We start from the raw sequence: 6000 nt of genomic DNA on the forward strand, positions 1-6000 counted from the left end.
TGGAGATACACAAAGATAAACTCTATCTCCGGCTTCGTAAACTATCTCCTTGCATTTAGAATCTGCATAGCTCTTCTGCCTGGACTGGGCTACCTTGAGCCTATCGTGAATCAATTTCACCTTCTGTTCAGACTCCTTAATCAAATCTGGTCCAAACAACTGGCGGTCTCCAACTTCGTCCCACGACAATGGTGTTCTGCACCTTCTTCCGTACAAGGCTTCAAAAGGGGGCCATCTTTAGACTGGATTGATAACTATTGTTGTAAGAGAACTCCGCATATGGCAAGTTGTCATCCCATCTAGATCCATAATCTAGCGCACAAGCTCTCAGCATATCCTCCAAAATCTGATTGACTCTCTCGGTCTGTCCATTGGTCTGCGGATGAAAAGCTATACTGAACTCTAGCCTGGTAACCAAAGTTTCATGTAACTGATTCCAGAACTTTGAGGTAAACTGGGTTCCTCTATCTGATACAATGCTCCTCGGAACTCCATGCAGACATACGATCCTGGTCATGTATATCTTTGCCAACTTAGCACTGGTGTAAGTGGTCTTTACTGGGATGAAATGAGCTACCTTCGTCAAGTGATCAACTACAACCCATATCGAGTCATAGCCTGAGCGGATCCTGGGTAATCCCGTGATAAAATCCATGCCTAGCTTATCCCACTTCCATTTGGGTATCAGCAATGGCTGTAGCAATCCTGCTGGCTTCTGATGCTCTGCCTTTACTCTCTGACATACATCACAAACTGCTACATACTCTGCAATATCCTTCTTCATTCCGGTCCACCAAAAAGTGTCTTTCAAATCCAAATACATCTTGGTATTTCCTGGGTGAATCGAGTACGGCGAATCATGGGCCTCTTGCAAAATTAACTTCCTGATCTCCGGGTCATTGGGCACATAAACGCGGTCCTCAAACCATAAGGTATCATGTTCATCCTCATGAAATCCTTTAGCTTTCCCCCTACTCATTTTCTCTTTAATAGAGGCAATCTCCTTGTCGGTCTTCTAAGCTTCTCTGATCTTATCCATCAGAGTAGACTGAATCTCCAATGCTGCTACATAGCCTCTCGGAACTATCTCCAAACATAGCTCACGAAGATCCTCGGCTAACTTCTTTTGTAACTCTCCGGCCATTAGTGTGTTGACATGGCTCTTGCTGCTCAATGCATCGGCTACTACGTTAGCCTTTCCAGGGTGATAATGCAATCTCATGTCATAATCCTTGATGAGCTCCAACCATTTTCTTTGCCTGAGATTCAACTCCTTCTGCGTGAAGATGTACTTCAAACTCTTGTGATCCGTGTACACCTCACAATGGTTTCCAATGAGAAAATGTCTCCAAGTCTTCAATGCGTGCACTACGGCTGCTAACTCCATATCATGTGTAGCATAATTCAACTCATGGGGCTTAAGCTGTCGTGAAGCATACGAAAAAACTCTTCCCTCCTGCATAAGCACTGCTCCAAGTCCTTGACATGAAGCGTTGCAATATACCTCATAATACTTGCGCTGATCTGGCAGAATCAACACTGGCGAGGTAACCAAACGTTTCTTCAACTCCTGGAAACTGGCCTCACATTCCTCAGTCCAATTGAACTTGGTATCCTTCTTCAACAACTCCGTCATAGGTTTTGCAATCTTTGAGAAATTTTCAATGAATCTCCGGTAGTATCCTGCGAGTCCAAGAAAACTTCGGATCTCTCCAACTGTTGTTGGAGCTTCCCAATTTGTCACAGTGACAACTTTGGTGGGATCTACTGCTATTCCTTCTCCGGATATAACATGTCCGAGGAATCCAACTTCCTTCAACCAAAACTCACATTTGCTGAACTTGGCGTATAACTGATGTTCTCTGAGCTTACCAAGTACCAAACGCAAATGTTCTTTATGTTCCTCTTCATTCTTCGAGTAAACCAGAATATCATCAATGAATACTACGACGAACTTATCCAAAAACTCCATAAACACTTTGTTCATCATGTTCATAAAATAAGCAGGTGCGTTAGTCAGACCAAATGACATAACAATATACTCATACAGCCCATACCTTGTGGTAAAAGCTATCTTAGGTATGTCCTGCTCTCGAATCTTCAACTGGTGGTATCCTGATCGCAAATCGATCTTGGAAGATACCTTAGCTCCTTGCAATTGGTGAAACAAATCATTGATCATCGACAGTGGGTACTTATTCTTGATCGTCACTTCATTTAATCCTCGATAATCAACAACCATCCTTAACAATCCATCCTTCTTTTCCACTAGAAGTACTGGTGATCCCCAAGGTGACGAACTTGGGCGAATATATCCCTTATCTAGTAACTCCTTATTCTGCTTCTTAATCTCCTCCAAATCCTTTGTAGGCATTCTATACAGTCTCTTAGATATTGGTCCTGTGCCTGGCAAAAGCTCAATAAAAAACTCAATGTCTCTATCCGGTGGCATGCCGGGCAATTCTTCTGGAAATACATACGGAAAATCCTTTACCACTGGTACTTCCTCATGTACAACTCCTGATAGGGAATTTACTTGTGTCCTCTTCGGCTCATGCCGTGACACATATTGGATCCTTCTTCCTTCTGGGGTGGTAAGCAAAATTGACTTATTGGCGCAATCGATGTTTCCTCCCATACCTAGAATTACATCCAAACCTTACGATTCCAAAATGATTAAATCCGAGGGAAACACATGCCTACCTATACTCAATGGCACTTGAAAACATCCTTTACTGGCCATATACTCCGCTCCTGGTGAGCTTACTAACATAGGTGTTCTAAGAACCTTGGTGGGCAGTTTATACTTATCCACGAATCCTCTTGATATGTATGAATGCGATCCACCAGTGTCAAAAAGAACGATTGCAGTAAATGACTTAACCAAGAACTTATCTATTACTGCATCTGGCTGGGCTTCAACCTCCTCCACGTTAACGTGGTTCACCTGTCCCCTGTTGAAAGGGTTTGGCTTCTTCCCAGAGCTTCCATTGCCATTTCCATTCTGGGTTTAAGGACATTCATTGGCATAATGTCCGGTCTTCTGACACTTATAACAAGTGACTTGGCTCAGGTCTCTCTTAGCTGGGGTTGATGGGTTGGTACGGTTCTGACCATTGCTTCCTCCATTCCCATTACCGTTCTTGGGGCCATTATGATTATGCGAACTCCCTCCTCCATGGGTATGCTCAAAATGTCCTCCCGTTTTCGGGGTAAAACGTGGCTTCTGCTGAGCTCCTGAGTTGTACTTCCCTTGTCCATACTTCCTCTTGCGGTTCTCAATCTGCTGGTGCTTCCCTTCAATCATAAGAGCACGATCTACCAGTTCCTGGTAGTTGTTGAAAGTTGCTACCATCAACTGCATGCTCAACTCATCATTTAGTCCTTCCAGAAACTTCTCCTGCTTAGCTGCATCCATAGCAACGTCATCCGGGGCATAACGTGCTAACTTACTAAAGTCATCCACGTATTGGCCAACTGTCCGTCCTCCTTGGCACAAGTTGCGAAACTCACACTTCTTCATGGCCATAGCTCCTGCTGAAACATGGGCTGTACGGAAAGCCTGCTGAAATTGGTCCCATGTCACCGTGGCTATAGGGTAGGTGACAGTGTAATTCTCCCACCATGATGTTGCTGGTCCATCCAACTGATGTGCGGCAAAACTCACCTTCTCAGTGTCAGTACATCCTGTAGTGGTTAACTCCCTTCCAATCTTGCGGAGCCAATCATCTACTACTATAGGCTCGGTGCTACTGGAGAACACCGGCGGATTCAGTCTAAGGAAATGGGTTAAGTGATCAACATGTGGTGGTGGTAGGTTGTTGTTGTTGTTCCCATGATTCTGATTCTGGACTAGCAACTGCATCAATGTATTCTGCTGCTGGATCAACTGAGTGAGCTTCGATGGGAAGGCAAATCCATTGTCACGTCTCGGAGGCATCTGATGGGTTTAGAGGGGAGAGATTAGAATAGAATGAGATCTAATGAGAAAGCACTACCCATATGCACATGAGACAAACACAAACATTTCACTCAATCAATCAAACAAGGGCATACAATCGGTCTAACTATCGCAAAAGTCCTTGGACTGCTCTATTTACATGGTGGAATACTACTACTGATGTGGTGGTCTACTAGAAATATTCCTCGGTTGCAGACTCCATGATATCTGCTCCAGCTTCATCTTCATAGTCATCATCGCTCAGGTGAGAGTCGGTGTCGTCAATGATGATGTAGTCTTCCGGGCGAATCTGCTTGGGTTCTTCGTCTTCTTCTACTGGTGTGGGGTCTCCCATGAATATTCCGATCTTCTTAATCAGGTCGTCATTCTTCTCCACTAGTACGATGATTTCCTCCTCATAATCTTCACGTCTAGCCTTGAGTTCTTCCTCCAGTTCCGTGATTCTTGTCATCTTCTTCAGATCTATCATGTCTGCGCACATCTAGTTCTCTTGATGTCGAATGTGCTGGTTTAACTCCTGGATAAAAGATGCGATTGATCTATCCTTCTTGGTGTTGATCATTTCCCAGTGCTCATCTCAGCGCCCACAAATCTGGTAGATAGTATCCTTGAGATCATTGCGGTAAACTTCTCCAATATGTCCCATGGTGATGTGGGCCGCCATGCTCTTTCCTAGACTCCAGGTTGGTGCATCAAAGGAAAACTCTATGGCCTCGGTGACTGGCGCGAACGTCCTTCCCGGAACTTGAACTTAAATCATCCAGCGCTCCTCCTCGGGTAAAGTGGCGTTGTAGGTCCCGGTGAAGCTTAGTACTCCGATGTTCAGGTACTTAGTGACCTCCTTCAGGTGGCATCCAAAGGGTGTATCTTCATCTGGTTGCGTGAACTTGTTCCTTGCACCCGCCATCCTAAAAGAGTAGAAAAGATGAGGAGTCAGAAATGAGAAGAGTGAGTAGTGATCTAGGGCTTTATCTTAGTGATCGTGTCCTACAGTCAGCGTGTGCTCTGATACCATCTTGTAGCGACCAGACCTCAAACAGTCTGATCTCTGTGCTTCAGTGTCATCCCTGGATCAGTAATGCTGATACGCACAGTACTTGAAGGATTTATAACAGAGTAGCAATCACACACTTATTACAACGAGTGTCTCAAAAGAGAACTTATTACAAAAAAATATGGCTTAAGGCCATCTATTAACGATAACAACGGAAGGCTTGGAAGATAAGTGAGTCCATCAACTCCAACAACATCACTGAGTATAGAACCACGACCTAAAGGCACCTTACTCGTCGTCTGAAAAGTCTGCAACATGAGCGTTGCAGCCCGAAAACGGGTCAGCACATGGAATATCCTAGCAATGTAACACAGTAGAGCAAGAACAGAATAATGCTATCACTACATGCATATTTGGCTGGTGGATAGCTCTATGGTTACAGTTTTGTGTAAAGCCAGTCTTTCCCTACTGCAAAGGAATACATTTTATTTAACTATCATGGTAGTTGTTAAACATTGAGAGCGTTGACACCCTCTCAATCCCAATTAAACATCATCATTAAAACCCAACAAAATTAAATGAAGTCACATGATGAGATTCACATGATAATCCAAGTACTAGATACTCAAGACGTCCATAATCAGGGACACGGCTAATCATGATTATTTTATATACTTTGTAGAGGTTTGTGCATTTTTTTCCCACAAGACTTGATCTCCTCCGTTGGGATTCTCGCACTACATGGTGTTTCAGAAACGGATGACCGAGACAAAGTCTTTCAGAAGCGCTAGCACCTTACGATCGGGTAGACCGTTACACCTACTTTTTCCTACATCTGCTAGTCTACCACTGTAAGAGTTCGCACGACTTAATCAACTATGCTAGAGCCCATAGTAGCTTGTGGCTGCACATGGAAGTTTCTAGTATGAATAATCTCATGATCCCTTTGAGCCTGGGTGGCGGTCCAAAAGAAAAACAGGCAATCGCTGGAATACCGAGGTGCCTCAATCCACCCAGATGTGTATTAAAGTTGCCACCTTAAATA

This window comes from Triticum dicoccoides, chromosome 1A, assembly GCF_002162155.2.
Source record: "Triticum dicoccoides isolate Atlit2015 ecotype Zavitan chromosome 1A, WEW_v2.0, whole genome shotgun sequence".
Lineage (NCBI taxonomy): Eukaryota > Viridiplantae > Streptophyta > Magnoliopsida > Poales > Poaceae > Triticum > Triticum dicoccoides.